A 20591-nucleotide genomic window follows, 5' to 3' on the forward strand; every position below is an offset into this window, starting at 1 on the left:
CGTCCACCCACCTCTCCCCACCCCCCACTCCACTTCCCCCGCCCCCTTCGCGGCAGTGTCCTTAGAAGACTCATTGGGCCAGGGGAGAAGCCAGCCGCCTATGGAGTCGCGCCGTGATTGGCCGACGCCCACGCCCGTCGGAGCGGCGGGATTCGCCATTCGCCACTCGCTCCGCTCCGCTCCCCGCCCCCCCAACGCCTCGCCCTCTCAGTCGCCTCCTCCCCTCCCGGCTCTTCCTCGGCCCCCTTTCCCCGCCCGTCCCCGCCGCATCTCCCCTGTCCAGCTGGGCGGGGACTGCTGTACGACTCTGTAAAGTCTGTGAGTCACTGCACAACCCATCAATCCAATTAAATGTCTTGAGCGAGCGAGCAGGGGGTGCTACCGCCGCCGCTCGCCCCGCCGCGGCCGCCCCTGCTCGAAGCGCCCCTCTGATCCATGGCTGTCTGTCTGTACTTGTTACGGTGTAACCTCCTCCTCCTCCTCCCTCTCCTCAGGAGCCGCTGCAACTTCCCCTCTGCCAGCCGCCTCTGCTTGGGGACTGCAAAGGCATGGGATAGATCCAGAGCCACTTCTCTCTATCTCCCCTCCAGCCCTCGCTCAATTTCCCCCCTTTAAATTAAAGTCTGTTCCTCGCTCCTCGTCGTTTTAGAGATTTGTCAGTCCATTATTTCCCCTGATTTATTTTCCCTCCCTGGGGCAGGGGGTCGCAGGGGCCGGTGGGTTTATTTTAGGGAAGGGGCTCTCCACCCCCACCTCCGTTCCCCTTCCTCCTTTTTCGGCGGTGACTTGATTGCCCTGCTCCTCTCCGCTCCCACCCCTCGAACTCACCGTCCCGCACTCGAGTGACGCACCGACACCCCCCGCCCACAGCCCAGACGTCCCCTCCCTCGCTGCCACCCCGACCCGTCTCGGAGCTGGACCCGGTGCCGACTTCTTCGCAGAAGGGTGAGTACCGTCTTGGGTTTTGGGGGGATCTGGAAAAATGTAGCCGGTCCACTCTGGGGAGGGCAGGGATCACGTTGTGGGCTGGAGGTTCCTGGTCCGGCGTGGGTTTGAGGTGGCGACTGCCTCCCTCCCTCGCTCCCTCTTCCCTCCGCCCCTCGACTCCTTATTCACCAGCTTTGCTGTATTTCTAGGTATTGCCAGACTTCCACCATCGGGGCATTATAACGCTTACAAAATGAGCGGTAATGGCATGTTTTCTGTCTTCAGGATGCTTAGTGAGAGGTAATAGTCAGCGATGGGATCTGATAGACTCTATAACCTGCAAAAAGTGTAAAACGTCTAATGGGTACATTTTACTCTAAATCAAAGTTAAACTTTTATTTAATAAAGGCAAAGCAAAGGTATTTCTAATTTGAATGTGTGGGGATAGAGCAAGGGAAGACAGGTTGCCTAGTGGCATGGCTTAGTATTTTTATTTTAAAATAGTTTTATGGGTTTCCTTTTGAAAAAAATATGAATTCAGTATTAAAGACTATGAAGTCTTTGAACCTGTTGGAGGAAAGCAAGGTAAGATGGAAATCCAGCTTGACACTTCATCTTCATCTCACCTCTATTCAAGCGAGGCATTACCACACAGAATTTTTTACTTCTCAGTCCCAGGGCACAGTGGGATGTGTTAAGGATAAATATGGATTTTTTTTTTTCTTTTGATATCCATTTTTTGGTATACTTCATTGCTCTTAAGCAATGTCATGCTACAGAATTTTGTAAAATTTAATTTTGTTCCTTGGTTGTGGGTGACTGCTGCCCATATATGCTTTATGAGAATATATGTATCTTTAATATTTGCCTTATGCATCTTTAATATTTAATTTGAGATAAAAGTAAAAATTATGAGAAATAGTTACTCTGAATCGGCTTCTGAGGTCACTTGTGAGAATTCAGCCTATTTAAAAATTTAAAAATTCAGAAATACTCTTTTTGAATCAAGTTCTGGTCTCGTTGTCCACAAGATTCAAATTAGGCCAAACCAAACATGTTTTGAAATATTAAAGTACAGGAAAGGCCTCTTAGTAGTTCATTCTCTCCTTCTCTTTCAGACTAACCAGAATAAGTTGTTACTAAATTTAATTTTAAAGAATAGACTGTTCCTGTACTGAAATCTGCCAAGTTTCTACAGAAAGATTTCTTTTTAAAGAGCAGAAATGTGTTTATGATGAACCCAAAGTAGTAATGTTGACTCAGATGTAAAAGCTATCGTAAGGAAATGCTTGTCATAAGCCCCAAAACCTTTCAAAGTGTTTAGAAGACTTATACAAAGCCTTTTGGAATTGTTTAATAAATATTTTCTATGGCCTTTTTCATGAGTCTAAGACTGAATCATTGAGAGGCCTTCTAGCACAGTGGAGCCCTGCTGCCTGAGTTTGAACCTTGCCGCCTACCCTTGATGGCTGTCTGACCTTGGGCAAGTTTCAAACCTGGCCTGTGCTGGTTTTCTCCTGCAAATGGAAAGGATGACTTTTCCTCAAAGGGTTGCTATAAAGGTAAATAAGAGAGTGCATGTCACAGAGCATTGGGTGTTAGCTGTCCCATCATCATCACCATCTGCAGGGAGGTGTAGTGATTATAAGTGTGGCCTTCAGAACCAAGCTCTTTAGGTTCAAGTCCCAGAATTTCCTCTTGTTATCTTTGTGACCTTGGTCAAGTTAACTTAAGATTCCTCATCTGTAAAATGGGAATAATAGCAGCAGTTGCTTCATACGGTTATTGTGAGGTTAGAGTGAGTTAATTTATGCAAAGGTCTTGACTAGTGTTTGGTATGTCTTTTCAAATTTCATTCTCTTTTGTTCCTTGTATATCTTGAAACATGGATGGCTATATTTTTTAGAAGTAAATTTTTGGTAATGATAAAGATTTATTGCCGTCAATGAAATAAGCAGAATTCTTAACCATTATGCATGATGTTTTGTTGGATTTATACTTTTAAACTGGAGTTTATATGGATCTTTATGAAATTTAATTATTAGATGAGTTGAGTCAGTCCCTCTTTCATTTAGATTTGCATAACAGATTATATATACCTCTATTATAATGGTACCTATCACACATTTGCTGTTAACCGTGATTTTCTCCTCTACTAAACAGAAAGTTTTTTGAGGGTGAGAATAGTGTTTCATTTGTAATTTAATCTCTGGTGCCTAGCGGAGTGTTGGGTACATAAAGAAGCTTAATGGATGCTGTATAATAAATTAAATACTGTTATTCTCAAGTTGTTTATGAGTAGTGGAATGACATAAGTGATAGTGTGGAGAATACTATTATTAGTATTGAATTGAATTTTTACATTCTCAATTATTATTTTTGTAAATAGAGAGTAAGTGAGGGGAATTACAGTATAACTTACGTTTTATTAAGAACATACTTTTCATTTTGAAAATTAAACTTGAAATAGTCTGAAAAGTGCATATTGAATATCTTTGTCATCTGACATGTCCGTTTTTTATTGTAAGACTTTCTGTCTCCCAAACTTTGTCACTAAGTTGGATGTTATTACAATTAATATGAACTATACAGATTCTATTTTGAATGTCCCAAATGATGATATGATGTTCTTATTGGCTTCAGAATTAATAATAAGAGTCTCATGCTCTACCGACTGAGCTAGCCGGGCCAGAATTAATAAAGAGAATTTATCGGACTCACACTGTGAAAATAAAGCAACATCATTTCCTTAAGGACCAAATCTTACTTCTCTTTCCATTCAAGAGTGAGACTCTTTTTTCTTGAGCAGTCTTAATAAATAATTAACTTTTGAAATAGCTGTAGTAAATAGTGTAATAGGAATCATAAAGGAGGTATATGCAATTAGTAAGTAAAACCCTTAAACTTTAAACTTCAGTGCGCACTTAATAGGCATTGCACAATTGGGGAATATATTCTTTTAAATAAGCAAAATTGATGGGGCCTACCAGCTGCTTCATTTCTAGAATCATTCTGTTTTACTTGTCAATAAAATGCAGTTTAATTACTGTGCCCTCTGAAATTATAAAATGCAAGAAATGGCTTTCATGAAAGAGATACCCTCAGCAAAGAAACCTGAATACTGATCTACTCAGGAGTGTACAGTGTTTCATAACATTGTTTAAAACTTTTCAAATATGTGAACTATCTACTACACCGTGGATAACTCTGTATACATAATCCTTTCTTTAACTAAATCATCAGTTACCCCATTTAGCTGAATATATTGCATTTTTATTGGCTAAAACAATCAATTTAGTAAACTTGCCCTTTTTTCCCCCATGTACTTTTAAAGCAGCCTATCTCAAATGAAACTTAAAAACATTGACTTATGGACTCAGAAACTACACTTAAGTGTCTGGTCTGTGAGATGGGAAGTTGCTTATTTTTCGCTTGACACATTTTATCATGACATTGTTTCTGTAGCTCATATCTCTTTCCCTTGACATTTTTGTGAAGGCATTGGAGTATTTATTAGCATTTTACAGATGTATATGATGTCTCCAACTTTTAAAAAAGCAATGTTTCTGATGAAGAACTGTGTGGAAAGAAGAGGAGAGAGGGATGGAAATAACTTTTAGGACTTGTGATTTCTATCCTTGTCTTCTAACATTAAGAAAATGGATAATTGTATACTCTGCTAGTGATCAAAAGGAGGGGAAATAATATATGCATGATCTATTGACAAACTTAGAATTGAGGTCCATGGAGTTCTAGACTGAGCAGTGCTACTGATTGGCACGTGACTTGAGCCGTACACTTCACTTCCACTACTCCCCATGTTCTTATCTTTCAATGGGAAGAGGGAAGGCAGTTACTCTGCCCTCACTCTGAGAGGACTTTGTAGGGGTTGTAAGTGCTTTTTAAAAGCATTGGAGAAGGACAAAATGCAAGCAAATACAAAATAAACATTAGCATTTAGAAATGGATGTTTATTTATCATTATTTAAAAATTGTAACCTTTTAGATCTTTTGTCTGAAGGGCATTTTTCCTTTTAACTTTGTATTTGAAGAGACTTCTTACTGGTGTGTTCACAAGAATATGTAAGGTACCTTTTAAAGAGACAAGGAACTTTGGTTTAATTGAATGGGATTTCAATGTTAACACTGAGTTTTGGTGTATCCTGAGTTATAGCAGATGTTGATGTTGAAGAACAAAGTATGTATCGACGAGATAAATCATTTTATTAAGTTAAAGCTTGTAAAACCTGCTCATGCATTGCAGGAAAAAAAATGTTCAGATATATCAGATTCCATTAGAAGTTATATTCAAAGAGAAAAATTAATCACATTATTTACTTTCAAATTTCAAAAGGATTACTTGGCTGTAGGACCTCTCCTTATGCTCATTTATTTTGTACCTCAAATGTGAAATGTGCACATTTCAGAATATGTATAGTGGCTTGGAGGATTTAATTTATTCCAGCTAATCTTTTATTTGGGAAGGTGAGTAAAGACACGTGTAGAAAGGCTGTGTGTTAAGCAACTAGTTTTTTTTTTTTTCTTTTGTCCCTAAAAATGAGTTAGCCGTCTTTAAAAGTCAAAAGCCCAGAGTTAGCACATTATGTAAGTTTTTTTGAATTTAGCTTTTCCTCTCCCTGGTTATTAGAGAAGAGTGGTCACAACCTCATGATGTTACTCACTTTTTTTAAGTGGAAATGAAATTCTAGTGTACTCAGAGTAAGACCTATTAAGACAAGTGGCACATATGAGAAATAATATTTATTCCATTTAATATTAAGTATAGGGAACAATGATCCTCAGATGCAAGGTTGCTAAACAGAAAGCAACTTTTAAAAATATATTGTCCTTTTGTCCTTATTGTTCAGTTTCCAACTGATAGAAACTTGGAACGATTAGCTTTCTTCTCCACTTTTGAACTTGATGTCTGCATTGATGTTTATAATTTTGTGTGGTGGTATGTATAACTCTATATAGTACTGAATGTTTACTTTTAACGTATTAAATAAAATGATCAAAACAGTCCATTCTTTACTTAAATTTGATCTGTTTTTCACTACCCTCTTCCCTTTGTCCTGCCATTGTTTTCAATTTTCTTAGAGTTTCTACGAGTTTGTCTTTCTTTTAATGCAGCATCTTTCTTATTTGCTCCCATCTTCTTTTTGCATTGGTTTCTTTTTCCTCAATCACAGCAGGTTTTTTCTTTAGCTCTCTTTTGCCTTTGCCTCTGTATAAGGTATGGAGTAGGGGTTTTCATTTAGTTCAGTCTGCTTTTATGAGACTGAGGCAAAATATAAAATTTTCTGTATAGAAAATTTGCTCTGCCTTATCTCAGCAGATGAGCTCCCTGATCATCTTATCTACACAAGACTTCAGGAGCTATTTTGTAAACCTACAACCAAGTTTTAGCTTACGTGAGGTGGTGAAAAGGGAAAACTGACATATTTATTATTTACTGCTTTTTCTGTTAATCTCTTTTGTTGGGGGATACCCACAGCATCTTTTTCTGTCCACATTACCTTGAAACATCTCAAACATCCCAGCCTTGTTGTCCTCCTTTTGCTCGGCGTCCGGGGCGCTGGTGAGCTCTGGAGCTGTCTCAGCAATGACCATCGCCACCTGACCATGTTGGGGGTGGCTGGCCTGAGAACATCACATTAACGGGAAGAGCAGCTCCTTTGTTTTGTTTTGTTGTTAACTCCTTAAAACCAGACAGAACATCAGACCATGTCCACTGTGAGGTTTTCCAGGGTTCACCATTGTTGAATGATTAATGGTTCCTGGTGAAGTAACCATCAGCTTTATTGTCTTCCATGGCTTCAACTCAAATGAAATGTATCCCTTTGAGTTAACTTTTGTTTTGATTTTAAGGGTTCTTTTCACCCAGAAAATCAAAGGGTATGAAAATGAATATGGATTTTTAAACAAAAAAGATTTACATAAAAATCCTTTGAGTAGAAAGTTTCCTAAGGACCTAAATCCATTGATTTGGAGAGAATGTTTAACAGTTTCCCTAAATATCTGACATTATTCAGACATCAGTAGCAGAAAACCTTTCAATTTGATTAAACAAAATGACTCCTTTTGATTTAGATAACAAACAGTTCATTGTTACTTTTTAATTTAAACAATTCAAATATAAGGTTAGATAAACTGCATTTTAGAGTTGATTAAATAAGAGATTTTTCCAGAAATTGTACTTTGTGAAACCTATGCCTCATTAAAAATTTGATTTTTTTTTTTTTTTTTTGCACACCTATATCCCATTCCTGGTTTCCATTCATTCATTTATTCTGTTCATTCAACAGATATTTACTGAATGCTTACTGCGTATCAGCTATCCTTACTAGGCACATATATAACAGCAGAAAGAGACAAATATTCCTGTCCTTGTAGAAATTAAATTCCAAACCATTGTGGTGTGTGTAGAGCTTGTTATTTACTATATGGAGTAGTCATAACTAAACATTGTGTAATATTCTGAAAAAAAAGTAAGATTTCTTCATATGGATTTTATGTCCTTCGACTTGGTATAAAAGGAATCCTAACTCCTGAAACAAAACTCCATTTGAATGGACAATTATCATTTGAGTTTGAGTTGAAATATTAAACACCTATAATGTTGCTGGATGTTTCCACTAGAAATCCTGAAATCATCCTCATTTATGAACCCTGGGAAACCTACCAGTGGTTAGGGTTTAAAATTTCTCCTTGGTTTTCTTTACATTTTTATTTATTTATTTATTTTAAAGATTATTTATTTATTTGAGAGAGAGAGAGAGAGAGAGAGGGCCCACATAAGCAGGGGGCGGAGGGCAGAAGGCAGAGGGAGAGGGAGAAGCAGATTCCCTGCTGAGCAGGGAGCCCTATGCAGGGCTTGATCCCAGGACCCCAAGATCATGACCTGAGCCGAAGGCAGATGGTTAACTGACTGAGCCACCCAGGCACCTCTTCTTTACACTTTTAAAGTTGTTTTCTCCCTTTGCTTTGTTTTCTTTGTGACAGAGCCTGAAAAAAATGTGTAACGCTGAAAATTGCGCAATGGAAATGTAGTCATCTCAGCTATATTGCACAATTAACAAGAAAATCTTAAGTTTGCTCTGTCTAGTGTACGTAAAGAACTAATTTTTTGTTTCCCTGATTGTCAAAACCATGTAATTTCTTAAAGAAACAAATAAAACCCTTAGTATACATTTCCACCCCAGACATTAGATATATCTAAGTGTTTTTGCAGTACAAATAGCATTAATATGATATATCATATAATTATTTTTAAATTTTTATTTGTAAATATTTGATACATGTCCCAAGTGCTTGGGGTTATCAGAGACTAATAAGACATGGCACCTGTTCATAATGGTGTTCACAGTCCATTTGGGGAGACAAAAGATCCCCACGTGAACATTAACTCTCTGGTATTAGGCAATATGGGATGTAGGTTGGTGGGAAGTCTCCTGTGGGCCGCAATAGTAAGCTGAGTCCTAGGTCCAATGGACTTGCCTTCTGGAGGCCCTGGCTGGCCTTCATGGGACTCCCATCTTTCCTGTTCAGTTGGGGCAAAGATGATTAGCAGGCTTTCTTTGTGCCTTAGGCCCCTAAGGGTAGTGCAGTCCCCTTTCTAGCTACTGCAACTGCTCAGCAAGGAAGGGAAAGGAGAGGGAACGAAGCCCACATCCTGGCCATTTCTTTGATTCACTAGCAATGCCTGTGGGAAGCAGAAACTGTGCCTGAGAATGGAATATATATAGATACCGTGGATATGGTTTAGGTTCTTGGGGCCACAAATTCTTCCATAGTTTTAGGAAGACTGATATATTAATGAGGGCCCTGTAAACAAGGGGAGTTTCCTGAAAAGCGGAAGCAACACTGAGAAGGGAGGAAAGAAGGGTAGACTGAGGCTTTTGTCGGTTACTGGAGATACACTTTCTTCCTTAGTTTTGCCTGGAGCAGCCCTACCTGTGACATAGGCATGCTCTGGGCCTAATATGCCAAATTTAGGAAGTCTGTATGTATTGCTATAATATGTAGATGTAATCTTTCTAAATTGTTTTGCTTCAGAATTAGCCAAAATTCTTGATACATGTGTGTATTTAAATTCTCAAACATAATGCTGTGTGCCTATGGCTTTTGTTTTCATTTCCCTGGGTATTTGAAAATATTAAGAATTTCTTTGTTTTTAGAGTACACTTGTTTGTTTATTTGGACCTAAATCTAAGATAGAATAATACATCAAATGCTTGTCTCTTAGATTAAATTAGAGGGAAAAAAATCCAAAACATCAATGTATATTTTATCTGTTGATGAAAGTATTTGGACACTTGTGTATAGATTTCTTTATTGTTGTTATTGTTGTTGTTATTTTAAATAACAATTTCTATCAAGAATTTCTTTTCCTGGGGACACCTGGGTGGCTCAGTTGGTTAAGCATCTGCCTGTGGCTCAGGTCATGATCCCAGGGTCCTGGGATCAAGCCCCACATAGGCTGAGCAGGGAGCCTACTTCTCCCTCTGCCTGCCACTCCCCCTGCTTGTGCTCTCTCTCTCTGACAAATAAAAATAAATAAAATCTTTAAAGGAAAAAAAAATTTCTTTTCCTGAAAACTATATCTGGGCAAGAACCATCACACATCTCTTTGATTGAAAAGGCTGCCTAGGATAGTTATGTTCATTATCTTGATTGCTATAATGGTTTCAGGGGTATATACATATGTCACAACTTACCAGATTACACATTTTAAATCTGTGCATTTATTGTATATCAATAAAACTTTTTTAAAAGCCACTTAAGTCATAAGGTATATTTTCAAGATAAAATCCCTATTATAAGAATTATATTTTTAAAGTTTGTCATTTGTTTATTTCTCCTTTTATTTTATCTACCATTTATTCACCTCTATCCCATACCCCAGACACATATATTTTAAGAAAGACAAATAGAACTAAGGAGGCCTATGCGCCAGCTGAAATTTAGATATGGGACCTTAGAGAGCTTTTTTCCATATGTAAGACTCACTGGAGTATCTTTAAGTAAATTGCACACATTTGAACTTAGAGAATTGGAGTTGTGTATTTTTCAAGAAGTCCTCCTTTCCTTACAGTTTAACAGATTATGACTCATCTTTGGCCTGGAGTAAAGAACATGATTTTGGTAAGACCTTTTTCTTAAAAGAGGTTAAATAGCTTAATGCTTCCTCTTAAATATTGTTCCCTTTTTTTTTTCATTTTTATAAACTGAATTTTGGCATGTGAAACCATAGACTACTGTATGAGTAGATTTGTTTAGGAAGAACTAAGTCTGCTCCACTCTTCATGCCCCATGGTCTTGAGCACAGCACGGAAGGGTTAGTGATGGTTTACTATTAATTGAATATTCCTTATGTCACCCAATGTATGTTTCAGGGAAATTTCTTTATTGTTGGATTAATGCTTAAGTTTAAAACACTGATGATTTTTCATGAATAAAAAACAGTCTAGAAAAATTTTCAGAGTTGTCTTAACAGGATTGGGACTATCCGAGTTGTGACTTCAAAGTTCAGGCTCTTTCTACCATACCAATGATACACATTAGGATTGCCCGTGCCCAAGCCACAACCCCGGGGTGAGGCCCTCATTTAAGTATTTTTTTTTAAGTCCCCAGATTATTCCAGTGTACATCCACACTATTTCCCACACCATCTTCCCCCACACTCAAACTTTCTACTGCAAAACTTTCAAACATGTAGAGAACTTGGAAGAATAAGTCAACAAACACCCATATTCTCTCTACCTAGACTCAGTAATTATTAACCTTTTGCTGTGTTTGCCTTATGGCTCACTCTTCCTTTTTTTCTCTACATACATACTTTATTGTACCATGTGAAAATAAGTTTCAGACATCATGACTCTTTACCATTAAATGCTTCAGTATACATCTTCTGGGAATAAAGACATTCTCCTACATACACAATACCATTATCACACCTAAGAAAATTCATAATAACTTAGAATGCTCTTTAAGAGCTCAGTTCCACTTATTAAAGGCATATGAATTCATATTCTACTAAAAATTAAATGCATATGAAATGAGAAGTTCTTCAGAATGTGAAATTCTGGGAATTCTTGCTAGTGATATGTTTCTCCTCTGTGTTTGCTTAAAACCTTTTGATGAGGTAAATGCATTTTCCTAATGTATGGTGAGGTAAGATCCTTCCTAGCTCTCACATCGCATGATCATGTCATGAGAAAAAACACTTACCAGAGTTCATGCCACGGTGTGGTTTAGTGGAAAAAGCCCAGTCTCAAGCCAGAATGATGTTGGTCCAAACACTTGCTCTGCCATTTACTGCAGGTGACCTTGGAGAAATAAAATTCTTGTATCAGTTAGGACACTGTCAGAAACTACCTTCAGGCTCACTGGAGTGATCAGGAGATTTATTATTTCACAAGAAATCCAGAGGTAGGACAGCCTCCGTGGTTGGTCAGTTCTGTAGTTTAGGTTCTTAGCATCTTCCTGCTGTGCCAGACTCCTTACCAGCTCCAACTTTATTTTGGGCTCCTTCCTCAAGCTGGTTCACATCCATATGTTATGGGATTCAGATGAAGTCAGAAACCTCCGCACAGGTGTGGACTGTCTGTCTTTCTGTATGGACATCTCTACCCACTTCTGGACCAGTGACTTGGATTAGGGTTTTCTTAGGGAGAAGAAGGGAGGAACGGACGTGGGGTATACCACTAACAATGTTCATTACCCCTCCAAGCCTCAGTTTTCTTTGCTGTAAAATAAGAACAATGATGTCTAAAAATAAGTAAAGCAACAATCACAAAGCTGATGTTTAATAATGCTAATTCCTATTTTATTTCTCTCCTGTTCATCTTATAAAAAATTCTGTCTTCTTTTGACATTGCCACACTACATACTAGTAAGCACATAATAAGTGACTCTCCCTTAACTGGTCCCTTGCGTGTCCTCTCACCTCAGTATGTAAGGCAAAACATTTTATGTGAACTTTGCAGATTGGTCAGATACCCTCCATTAACCTATTTTGACCCATCTTATTTTTCCTTATATATTTCAACTTCACTTTATATTATTGCAGAGCCAGGGAAGGGAAACTGTCAACGGTGGGTATGTATTTATCAAGATCCGGATCAAATGTGAGCAAAAATCTCTTTAATGTCACTATCTGTAAAAACAACACGGTTGAGATAGATTTTCCCCTTTTATTAAAATAAATGCACCATGACCTCTGAAAAAGTCAGCAAAATAAAATGCTATATTTGAAATACAGTATCTTATTTGTCCAGGATAGACCAGATCTTTGATGCTTTGGGCAAATCTAGGCTTATCATCGTAGTTTAGCAACTCTGACTTCTTCAGAACCTACTTCCTAAAAAGAATTGTGTCTTGTTTACCAGCAAATCTTTTTTTAATTTTTTAAATTTTTTTATTGTTTGGTCTTGAACCTTCTTTCACCCACTGTGAGAAAGTCATCTTCCAAAATGGTGTTTTCCAATATGTGTGAACACTGGAGGGTCTTTGTTCAGGCATGCCCTTTTCAAAATATGTAGAGAAGGATTGTCATATTTTTCTCCCTATGGAATTTCTAAAGCACTTCTGAAACACCTGTGAAGTTCTGCAAAATTATTATAACCCAATCATGCGGGAAGATCACCACCTTGTTTTTAAATTTTCTTCCTAAACGATGGGATCACTCTTAAAGGGAAGTTATTGCTCCTTCTTAACCCCTCAAATAAAATATTGAATTCCTGCTGACCTCCATGGCGAGAAAATTGAAGAATGGTGACAAGTCCAGTGTCTCTCCTGACTTGGAAGATGCTGAACCTTGGCTCATCTTTTTTCCGTTACAGTTTTTTTACTTTGTCTTTAATTTTGTTGATGAAACATCTATTGATCTAGTCGGCTCTGTGAATACTGAAAATGGTCATATTTTGAGTGGTTCCATCCATAATTCAAACCTTCTGCTGGCATGAATCATTTCAGCCAGAGGGATATTTTTTATTTTGATTGATTGATTGATTGATTGATTGCTATATTTATTTCAGAGAGAGAGGGAGAGCACATGTGTGAAGGTGGGAGGGGCAGAGGGAGAGGGAGAGAGAACTCCAAGCAGACTCAGCGCTGAGTGCATGCCCAAAGCGGGGCTCAATCCCATGACCCTAGAACACGACCTGAGTGAAAACCAAGAGTCAGACGCCCAACTGACTATGCCACCCAGGCACCCCCAGAGGGATATTTTTTAAAGGAACTATTTAAGTGTGTGTTGATGCTTTTTATATATCTCAAATGAAGGTTCTATAAATGTTTAATTATGAAGCAGCACAATCAAAGCAGAACTCTGAAATAAATTATCATTTTATTAAAGAAGCCAGATAAGGGATGCTGTGGCTATAACTTTAGTTAAAAGTGCTAGAGTTTTGGAAAAAAAAGTTTGAAATTTCTATTGCATTTCCTCAATCTGCTATTGGTTTCTTTAAAAAAAAGGGTGACATGTGATTATAACTTATGAAACTTGGTTTTGTTTGGGCAGATTTTTAATTTTAGTACCTTGCCGGAAAGCCTTTTGGACAGGATTCCCTTTGCTGTGTAACAAATGCTTTTACTGTTTAGTTAAGGTTTGCTACCAGTAGCTCAGAGGCTAAAATAAAAAGTGAAATGGCTGTTGTTTCCCATCTAATACCAGATTTTATTTTTATTTCCACTACCCAGTGTTAAAAAAAAAAAAAAAAAAGAAATGAAAAGAAAGCAAAGATCGAGATCCAAAAGCTGAAACTAAAATTTAATTTCCTAACTAGAGTAAGGCTGGCTTTGCCATGATGTGAGGAATCATATGTAGGAAACATTTGTTCATAGCTATACAGTTGGCCATACTAATTGCCGGGATTAGTAGTTAGATCGGCATGTATTCCTGTCTTCAGACAATCAGGCACGTAAAAAACAATCAAGGCTAAGCAGTTGGGATTGACTCAACTTTTATAACTCCCTACTGAGAAATGTTTCAACTGTGCTTCTTGAGAGAATGGAACACAAATCTAAGTGATAGTGGGTTGGAGAGCAGTGCATTAATTGCTTCTTTTACTCAGGACTTTAATGATAGAGTAATTGCCAGAGCTTTCTTTGTTTCTTTCTTGATTCTATCATTTCTGTATTCTGCTTGGAGCTTCTTATGTGTGGGGTCTAAAGTTGTATGGAATAGATTCTGAGGGCACACTGCTTTTGTCCCAAATCATTTATTGTTTTCACTTTACATATGGAGTTCTTATTTTGACTGAAAATCACAGCATGATCAATGAAAAATTTTTGACCAGCTAAGAATAATATATTTACAGTGGCTTTTAAAAATTATTTGGAAAAGAGATTATACTTGGAGAATAATTTTTGTTATTATTTCTGGAAGACCCAGTGCCATGGAAAATTTTAGGGCTATGAGTCCATTTTGCTATATTGAGCATTGTGCCATTCAATTTATACATCTTTAACTATATGCTATGTGACTGAGTCGTGAAGTATTTGGGGATACGTATGGTCAACTTGAGTTTGAGAAGTGATTTTTAAAAAAATTGTAGCTGGACAAAAGCAAAGGGTCATTTGAGAGTATTGGAATTGTGTTATGTTTGAAAAACTTGATTGTCAGAAAATTTGTCTGTAATTAGCCATACATTTAGATTTATTGTGAACCAAGTCATGGACTCTGCTGGTGGTGCAGCCCGTCTTTCTCCCAACTGAGCATGAAAACCTGGTAGTACAGGGACGATCCTGTCTTCTCGGCATGGTCAAGTTACACAGCGGCTCCTGTCACATGTTATCGCTAACATAGTGACTACCAAGTGGTGAGTGTGCTACACGGACATGGGTCATGAATTTTTGGTTTTGTTCTTTGCAGTACTTATGCACCGTAAGAGCAGTATCATGACGACTGAAGCATTTTCTATTTGGGCTAATTTAGGATCATCAGTAGAGACATAAAGGCATTTGACCACTCTTTTTTTTTTTTTTTTTTAATGTTTTGCTCTCATGTGATGACAAGACAGGGAGATAGACAAAGAATCAATGTTGGGGGTGATGGAGGAGAAGTGCTCGTTGCCACTGCTTTTTGTTCGTCTGTGTGATCTACTCATCATTTCTTACAGCCTCTGGCAGCTGTTCTGGTGACCTAGGTTTCACTTCCTTTGCAGAAACTGTGACTTTTATTTTTGAATAATTGATGAGTAAGAAGGTGTTTTTTTAAGAAATGGATTTGCCATTTCCTAAAATAAAGTGGAAGCCTTTTGCTTGCTTATTCTGCTTCATCTTCTTTTTTTTTTTTTTTTTGAAGATTTTATTTATTTATTTTGACAGAGAGAGAGCAAGAGAGGGAACACAAGCCGGGGTGGGGAGGGGATGGGAAAGGGAAAAGCAGGCTTCCTGCAGAGCGGGGAGCCTGATGCGGGGCTCGATCCCAGGACCCTGGGATCATGACTTGAGCCGAAGGCAGACGCTTAACGACTGAGCCATCCAGGCGCCCCTGCTTCATCTTCTATTAGGCATTCGTACACTTCTAGGCATAGTTGGTGTGAGAATTACTCTTTTTGAAAGCTTTCCATTTGGTTTTTGGTCCAAGTGGTTGACGTTCCAGCTAGCAGTATCCCTGCTTCTTACCTGAGGAATATAAAATGAAATGTGCTTTGGAATACTTATTCTTTAACTTTTGAATATTGGATGCAGGTATTAGTACAAACTCACTGTGACGAGAAGAAAAGAGACATGTTTATGACTAGCGAGAAATTCTTGGCAAAGAGAAGTTCTGTCCTCTTCCGTCAGTTCCTGAGATGGAACTGAGTTTTCTTCTATTAGGTGTGTCTTCGAAGTTGAAATGATTCAGTAGTCACCTGTGAGCATTAGTGTATTGAGTCCTTGGAACTCTTCGTACTCCCAACGAGGCAGTTTATGAAGCAGATGCACAGCAAGCATGTCTGTTATGACTTTTCTAACTAGTGTGCCACGCAGTGGATGATGTTTTGGTATACTGGACTGTAGCAGTGAGAGCACGACGTGTCAAGTAGAAACTCAGTTATAACTGTCTACTCTTCTTATGCCCTCATTTTCTCAGTGTCCTTTATGGTGATCCTGTCAATTTGATGGCCAGACAACAAAAATAAATCCCAAATAGTTGATTTTAGAGTTTTAAGTTGGTTGGATAGGGGAAAACATTAAGTATGAGGATGACTATCAATTTGGTTTCTCTTACTATTCCTCTTGCTGGTTGCCTTATCAGTGGACTTCATTACTTTATATGCAGTTTTATTTCTTTTAAAAATAAAGTTCATGAACTTTGTCCTGGTTCAGGATGTTTGAAGCTCTGCTGTAATCACTGCTCTGTTCAGCCAATAAAATACTTGTAATTGTAAAACATCTGTGACTGTCAGACCATTAATGTTCCCCTGTGTGCCACCATTTTATCATTGTTTTGCATCATCATTGACTTGTGTGTTCAAGTATTCTTCACCACTTGAAGGAATGAAGCCGGTAACAGCCATTTTCAAGTATAATCTAAACCTACTTCTCTATTTTTCTACAGGGTTTTCTGGCATCCTTTTTTTTTTTTTCCTTACTCATTCCATGTTAAGAAGGAGCCCAGGGATGGCCTTTCAGGTTTCTTGGTGTGTTTAGGAAGATGTGGCCAATGTTACTTGCTGGAACTGGCCCTGAAAAAGTTGAGCTGGTGCCATATTTTTAATGCTACTGTTATGTCTAACTATAAAATGAAAGAAGTGCTAATAACACTTCCTACTTGTTTAGCACGTTTTCCTCCCCAACTCTCAAAGGAGTTGGCCAATATCAGGCTGGATTCGCAGACCGTGTTTTTATTATTTTCTAGTTCCTGTAGTGTATTGTAATGTTACACAAGACTTCCGCGAGTTAACTTCTTTTCTCTTATGTTTTCCTAAAAATTGGAAACGAATCTTTGCTATTATCATCCCCATTTCTCAGATACTGAGACTAAAGCTCACCTTGGCTAGGTATTTGACCTAGCATTTTACGTTAATCGGCAGCAGAGCCAAAAATAGAACTCAGAATTCGTCCTCCACTTCATTTGTTACTGAGCCGTAGTTTCTCTTCTTTACAGCTATGCTTACAGCAGGACCAAAGAAAATACATCTTCAGGTACCAAAATATTTCCCACGTCTCTTCTTCAGTGTTCAAATGTTAAGATATACACTAGATTTATTGTCTGAAGTAAAGTTTCAGTGCCAGTTATAAACATGATCTGTTGCCATATTATTCCTGATTTGACTGCCATCCCAGAAGGTGATGGATAGTTGAAGAAAATATAATGAATGCAGTCCCTATTTTCTTTTGCCCTTCTAAATTTGATTTAATATAAAGTTGCTTTCTGCCAGGAAATTTCATGAATGGGCATATGTTAATAAGCCAGACTTTTTTTTCCCTTTATAGTAATAGACTTAACAAAATATCTCCCCAAAGTGGATTCAGTTGGTGTATGTTAATATTTGAGTGAGTACTTCCTGAGCTTATAGGAGGAAGCAACTCCAGCCACTCCGTTCTATAAAACTTGGTTACTGCAATCTGAATATATTTTTTGCTTTGAAATATATCCTCCATAATTCTTTCTGTTAGTGAATGTCGAACTTGAGGAGTCTGTTAAAACTAGAAGAATTGACTGTTCTGCTTTAAAAATACTTTTAAAAAAAATCAAACAATGAAGTTTCTGGGAGGGGTATTTCTTTTTTCTTCAGAGTGACAAAAGTGAAAGTTGCATTTTGATCAATTCTGATTAGTTGTCTTAGTGAAAACAGAAGACCCAGAGTGCTGGTGCACATATACAAAGCCATTTTCGTGTCTTGGTGTGTCTGACCGCCCTCCCCCGGCCCCACATGAACTGTTGCATGTACACACATGCCACACATAAAGAGTCCATTCTTGCTCATAAGCAGCTGAAGGAGGCTGGCCACTGCGGTCTTCTGCTCAGTGGAAATTGGCAGCCTTTCTTCTCCTGTAAACAACAGCCTGACGTCACCCCACGCAGCGGTGATAGTGGACCCACTTTAGAGATTCTCTTTTGGCAGGACTGTTGAAGGCCTGTCACTGGCTTCGGTCACCTTCAGCCACACTTGAGTAAATGCAATGCAGGGAAATTTGTTAATGTCAGGAATACTGGATAGCCCTTTAAAACAGTCTGTAAAGTATTTATCCTTGAATTTGCACATAAAATCCTAACAAGAAATCTGTGTGATGAGCAGGAGAGCTGGACTTATTCCTGTTTTAGAAATGAGCTAACTGAAAAGTCCAGAGAATTAAAAAGTGAACAAGTGGTGGAATGACTGATATTCAGGCCTTCTAAGCACGGTTTTGTCTCTCTTTCCACTATTTTAAGTAACTTCTTTAGTAATTGTTAACTGTTGTATTCTGTTACTTCCGCTCCCTTCTAAAATGTGTGGAGATGATGATTTATGAGGTTTTTCTTTTTTTCCAGTGAAGACATCTGTGCATTAAAATCAGATATAATCTTGCTGCATTTAGGGACTCTTTGACACTAAGGTAACCTGCTCCCTTGCCTCAGAGAGAGAGCCTTTTGAAAAATCTAGTGTAAGTCTACACTCCCCAGTGTAATTGGAAAGATTTATTAACAAGATGATCCTGTTTTTCATTTGGCCTCTGAAAGCGACATAAAATTGAGAGAATGAATGATTACAATTCTTTTGTGATGTTAACTGGAAGAGACAAAACCAACATGAAAGAACTGTTCTATTAATCAGAAGTCAGATTTTTATTGGGAAGGAGAGGAGAGTCGAGCCACTGGTAAAAATGTTATTTATGTGGTATGTAAAATAGTTGTCTTTCTCACATGTCCACTTTTAGTGTATTTTCAGGCAGTTGCAAAAAGCGAAGAAGAAGAATTTTACCTTCCATGATTTATAGTTGCATATATGGCCTGGGAATACTTTAGGTTCGTAGATAACCCTTGGTTTTCTGTTCGTGACTCTGAGTTGGTTTTTCAGTGTGACATTAAGAAAAGCGAGGGAGGGTGTTTAAATATGTGTAGACTATCCACAAGAAATTACTTGTACTTTAACTTCTCTGCGGACTGCCCCAACTTGAGCCAGCTCCCCTGATTCTGAGGTGTAGGTTTAGAGAATACAAATTGATGTCAATTTTAGCTTAGCCCTGAGAGAAAAATGGCTAAAACTCTGTGTATTAAAAAGGCAAATGCAGTTTTTTAAAAAGCTGCTATCTAACACTGCACTTTGGAACACCGTAGGCACTCAAAAATGAATTTTAAGTGAAGCTGTGAGAATCAGAAGTTAATTGTGTTGGCAACCTCAGGAAGCTAACATCTATACAGTAGCTGACCAAAATATACCCAAGGCGGGGAAAAAGTGCATTTGGGGTGAAGGAAATGTATTTTATTGTATAACTTAAAATGAACCAAAAGAGCTGTTGATTTTGTGTTTTATCTCATCAAATGGGGAAAAAAAGAGTCTTGCCTTTAAAAGATGATAGTGCCAGCTTTTAAAATGCCAGCAGGCTGAAGGAATAGAGAGGAAGTACATAAAATCTGCTTTTACAAAGAACCCAAGTGACTCCCGTTTCACCAACCAAGAATGAGGAGTCCGTACCAGCTTCCAGTCGGAGCCACTCACTTCTGCTGTGCAGTGACGTCGGGACGTCTGGGTCTGCTGCGCGTGCTGCCGCCTTTGCAGTGAGCGGCCCATGCAGTGTGGCACTGGCGCGGGCTTCCCCACCCCTGCCTGGGGAAGCCCGCACCCACGGCTTACAGGAACGGCCGCGGGGGGTCTGCCCAGCCCGGCTGGAGGTTCAGACAGCTATGCTTCAAGTGTCTCAGTTTACCATTTAACAGCAGCGGAGTTTCTCATCCCTGCAAGAAGCTGTTTGTAATGGTAAACAAGGAGTAGGAAGGGCAGGGGACAGATGTTAGACAAGTGAAGTCGGTGGTGGAGCCACGGGAGAGCCAGGTTGGGCTTAGATTGTAACTCCTAAGTCGTGATCTTGCTGTCTGTTCCACGGGGGATCTGATATGAGCAGAGAACAAAGGAGAAGTTTCATTTTAACCCTTCATAAAAGCATTAGCTTTCTTATTTTGACATTGCAGAGTTTGTTGAAAAACAGGATTTGGGCAGATTTGTTACAAGTAATGAGACCAGGTAGATGGTGCGTCGTAGTTTGGAAGCCCTCTCAGGGGCATGGTCCTATTCCACACCCCCAGCCACCTTGTGAGCTAGTGCTCTTCCCCCTTCTAAATGAGGAGCGGACTTCTCCCTCAACGTTTATGGCTTGTTCAAGGCACCTAGGAGCTCAAGCAGTAGAGCTGAGACTGGAATCTCTCTCCTTTGACCTCTTGCTCCAGTATTCCCTTCACCAAGCCAGAACCAAGCACTTTTGATAACACCCAGCTCCATGGTCTTCCCCATCTCTCACTCTCGTAGCTACACAGAAAACCACAGTCAGCAAATCCAGATTAGTAACCAAGTTCATGTTGCTCAGAGTAAGAGCACATAGACCATCAAAGGGGAACTTCTTGATTGACTTTGAAGTTAATACTCCAATAAAAAAAGAGGAGTCTTGTTATTTCTTACTTAGAATGGTAGTGCAGAATGAACCTTAGGGACTGTTCAGTTTTAATATACTTTTTAAAAAATCTAGAGTAA

The 20591-nt window shown here is 38.7% G+C and overlaps 1 protein-coding gene across 2 annotated transcripts in view; it reads left to right on the plus strand.

Annotated features, from left to right (window-relative positions):
* The first annotated feature begins 279 nt into the window (after positions 1–279).
* The window catches only part of SERTAD2 (SERTA domain containing 2), a 113156-nt gene continuing 92844 nt past the window's right edge, over positions 280–20591 (plus strand). The window contains exon 1 of one of the 2 annotated variants that reach the window (XM_064572424.1): positions 280–945. The gene's annotated coding sequence lies outside the window, so the exon portion shown is untranslated. The remainder of the gene's footprint in view (positions 946–20591) is intronic. The other variant, XM_045884888.3, reaches the window with a different exon arrangement.

This window comes from Mirounga angustirostris, unplaced genomic scaffold (genome assembly GCF_029215605.1).
Source record: "Mirounga angustirostris isolate CCGP_5_RB_7025 unplaced genomic scaffold, mMirAng1.0.hap1 SCAF_10, whole genome shotgun sequence".
NCBI classification, from domain to species: Eukaryota; Metazoa; Chordata; class Mammalia; order Carnivora; family Phocidae; genus Mirounga; species Mirounga angustirostris.